At 34.2% G+C, this 4399-nt stretch overlaps 1 pseudogene; it reads left to right on the top strand.

Annotated features, from left to right (window-relative positions):
• Positions 1-2783: 2783 nt before the first annotated feature.
• LOC122486471 lies at positions 2784-3621 on the top strand (annotated as a pseudogene).
• Positions 3622-4399: the final 778 nt, after the last annotated feature.

The raw sequence follows: 4399 nt of genomic DNA, 5'->3' as shown, positions 1-4399 counted from the left end.
TTTCACCCATTCCCCCACCCACCTCCCCTCTGGCAGCCACTAGTTCTCCATATATAAGAGGCTGTTTGTTCTTTTGTTTGTTTGTTTTGGCTGTTCACTTTTTCAGGTGTCTTTGATGAGCAGAATTTATTCTTTTGTGGTTAATGCTTTTTGTGATTTAAGAAACCTTTTCTTACCTCAAAGTCACGAAGATATATACTTATATTTTCTGCTAAAAGCTTTATGAATCTAGCTTCTACATTTAGGCTATGATACATCTCAAATTAAATTTTGTGTATGGTTGCATGGAGGCAGAGGTCCATTTTTTCCACATGCTTATCCAGTTCCAGAATCATTTGTTAGAGAAAAAAAAAAACTTTTCTTTTCCCCCTCAATTGACATATGTGTGTTGGTCTATTCTGGACTCTCTATTCTGTTCCACTGATCTATTATTCATCTATGCTTAGGCCAACAACATTGTCTTAATTATTTTAGCTGTAAAATCATTAAATCAATGCAAATATTTTACTTTGTCCGTCTTTTTCAATATTGCTTTGGATATTCTAAGTGCTTTGCATTTTTATATAAGTTTTAGAATAAGCTTATACATTTCTATGAAAATCCTTACTGGAATTTTGACTGGGATTGCATGGCATTTGGAGAGACAGGAAATACAATATTGAGTCTTTTAATTCATGAATGACATATATCTTTTCATTAGTTTATGTCTTCTTCAGTTTCTTTAAGCAATACTTTGTAGTTTTCAAGGTAGATGTATTACATGCCCTTTCTTGGATTTATTCTTAATTGTATGATGTTTGCTCTTGAATTATAAACTTATTTTAAAACATTTTTAAATGTAATTTTAAAGTGTTTTGGATTACAGTTTTTGCATACTTTGATTTTTGCATACTGATCTTGTATTCGATCACCTTAAAAATTCATTAGGATTAGTAGTTTTATTACTAGTGTTATTTATTTATGTTTTATTTTATTAGTTATTTTATAAGTGTTTTTGAAGATTCATTTGGGTTTTCTATGTATGTTTGCATGTAGTTGGAGTGTAGCAATCAAGGGTTATACTTCCTAATATTTCTTTTCTCTTTCTTTTTTTCTTGCTTTATTACATTAGCTGGGACTTGTATTATAATGTTGAATGGAATAAGTGACAGCAGACACGTTTGCATTATTTCCAGTGTTAATGAAAAAGAGTTCAGTGTTTTGCCATTATGTATGTTAGCTATAGTTTTACAAGGATTCACTTTATCAGAAAGAAGTTTTCTTCTCTTCCTAGTTTGCTAAGTTTTTATGATGAATGCATTTTTTTCTATTAACATGTCAAATACTTTTCCTCCATCTATTAAAATAATAATGATTCCCCTCCTTATGCTGTTAATTAATTGGGTGAATTACATAGATTGATGTAGAAATGTTAAGCCAACCTTGAATTTTTGGATTAAACCCCATTTGATCATGTTGTATTATCTTATATAGTATATATGCTGCTGAGTTTGATTTGCTCATGTTTTGTTAAGATTATTTTGTTCCTGTGTTCAGAATACAGGACACAGAATAATAATTCTGAATCTTTCATCTCTTGTTTGTGTCTTTTCAGGTCTAATTTCTTAAATTGATTTGGGAAGTATTCCCTCCTCTTACATTTTCTTTTTTTCCATTTTATTTTTTATTTTTTAAATTTACATCCAAATTAGTTAGCATATAGTGCAACAATGATTTCAGGAGTAGATTCCTTAGTGCCCCTTACCCATTTAGCCCATCCCCCCCCCACAACCCCTTCAGCAACCCTCAGTTTGTTCTCCATATTTATTAGTCTCTTCTGTTTTGTCCCCCTCCCTGTTTTTATATTATTTTTGTTTCCCTTCCCTTATGTTCATCTGTTTTGTGTCTTAAAGTCCTCATATGAGTGAAGTCATGATTTTTGTCTTTCTCTGACTCATTTCACTTAGCATAATACCCTCCAGTTCCATCCATGTAGTTGCAAATGGCAAGATTTCATTCTAAAATGGTTTGTGTGAGATTAGAATTATTTCTTCCTTAAATGTTTAACAGAATTCACTGGTAGTGCTATCTGGGCCCGTAGTTATTTTTGTTACAAGATTTTAGTTGGAAATACACTTTCTTTAATAGATAGAAAGCTATTTGATTTTCTAATTTTTTTTCCTGTCCACTTTATTATTTTTTTTTAATTTTTTTTCAACGTTTTTTATTTATTTTTGGGACAGAGAGAGACAGAGCATGAATGGGGGAGGGGCAGAGAGAGAGGGAGACACAGAATCGGAAACAGGCTCCAGGCTCTGAGCCATCAGCCCAGAGCCCGACGCGGGGGCTCGAACTCACAGACTGCGAGATCGTGACCTGGCTGAAGTCGGACGCTTAACCGACTGCGCCACCCAGGCGCCCCTCCTGTCCACTTTAAAAAGTTGTATTTTTCAAGGAATTTGTTCATTTCCTTTATCCATCAAATTCATTGGCATGAACTTGTTCAAAATATCCACTTATTATCTTTTTAATATTTGTAGCATCTGTAGTGATGTCCCCATTTCATCTTCAGAAGGGTCCCCATTTCAGCCTTCAGAAGGCTATTGGTAATTTGTGCCTTCTATTTTTTTTTTGATAAGTCTTTACTAGAGGATTATAAAGTCAATTAAACTTTCAAAACATTTTGTTGATTTTTTTCTGTTGTCTATTTGCTATCGTATTGATTTCCATCCTTTTTATTGTTTTCTTTCTTTATTTTGGACTTAATTTACTCTACTTAAAAAATAAGGTTTTAGGCCATCTTGCGTCCCCACGTGTGTGCGCCTAATCTCAGCTGGTCCACCCGAGACCGCCTGAGCGCCAACCCTAGTCCCCTGCGCGCGTTCCCATTTCCGCCCCAACAAGATGAAAGAAACTATCATGAACCAGGAGAAACTCACCAAACTGCAAGCACAAGTGCGCATTGGTGGGAAAGGAAGTGCTCCCCGAAAGAAGAAGGTGGTTCATAGAACAGCTACAGCAGATGATAAAAAACTTCAGTTCTCCTTAAAGAAGTGAGGAGTAAACAATATCTCTGGTATTGAAGAAGTGAGTATGTTCACAAACCAAGGAACAGTGATCCATTTTAACAACCCTAAAGTTCAGGCATCCCTGGCAGCCAACAGGCCATGCTGAGACAAAGCAGCTGACAGAAATGCTACCCAGTATCTTAAACCAACTTGGTGCAGACAGTCCGACGAGTTTAAGAAGGCTGGCTGAAGCTCTGCCCAAACAATCTGTGGATGGAAAGGCACCACTTGCTACCGGAGAGGATGATGATGATGAAGTTCCAGATTTTGTGGAGAATTTTGATGAAGCTTCCAAGAATGAAGCAGACTGGATTGAGCCAACTTCTGAAGAAGAAAAAACTTGAAGCAGTTACTGGGAGCTGCTGTTTTATATTATGACTGCTTTCTAAAAATTTTGTTCATGGATCTGATAAAATCTAGGTCTCTAATATTTTTAAGCCCAAGCCCTTGGACACTGCAGCTCTTTTCAGTTTTTGCTTATACACAATTCATTCTTTGCAGCTAAATTAAGCTGAAGAAGCCTGGGAATAAAGTTTGAAACAAGATTAATAAAGTTCTTTGCCTAGTAAAAAAAGAAAAATAAGTTTTAAGGTGGAAGCTTAGATAATTGACTTTATGCTTTTTTGTTCTAATGTAAATATCTAGACCAATAATTTTTTTCTTGAAGCACTACTTTTTGCTGTGTCTTGCAAATTTTGATATGCTAATATACTACAACCTTTTAATGACCTTCCAGTACAAAATATTTTCTAGCATTATAATTTTTTTTGACTCATGGGTTATTTAGAAGTGTGTTACTTAATTTACAAATATTAGGGATTTTCTGGATGCCTTAATTTTTATTGATTTCTGATCTAAAGCCACCATGGTTAGAGAACATACTTTGTTATACATTTATGATTTTAAATGCTGACATTTAAATATTGACATTTTAAATGCTTAATTTTTTATTTTTATTTTTTTTAAGATTTTATTTTTAAGTAATCTCTATACCCAATGAGGGGCTTGAACTCAACCCCGAGATCAAGAGTTGCATCCTCTGACTGAGCCAGCCAGGTGCCCCTTAAGTACTTTAAATACTGACTTTAAATACTGGCAAATGGTCCTTATGCATTTGAAAAGAATGTGTATTATGAAATTTTAATTGTGATGTTTTCCTCAATGTTAATTAAGTGAAGTTGGTTGATAGTGTCATTCAAATATTATATATCCTTAGTGATTGGGGAGAAGCTTAATTTTTCTACCAGTTACTGAGAGAAACCTGTTAAAATCTCCAACTATAATTGTGGATTTGTCTACTTTCCTCTTCTAATTTTACCATCTGCATTTTGTTTTCTTTTATCCCCTGTTAT

The sequence above is a fragment of the Prionailurus bengalensis genome, chromosome A2 (assembly GCF_016509475.1).
Source record: "Prionailurus bengalensis isolate Pbe53 chromosome A2, Fcat_Pben_1.1_paternal_pri, whole genome shotgun sequence".
NCBI classification, from domain to species: domain Eukaryota; kingdom Metazoa; phylum Chordata; class Mammalia; order Carnivora; family Felidae; genus Prionailurus; species Prionailurus bengalensis.
This window is presented reverse-complemented; position numbering and strand designations above follow the sequence as displayed.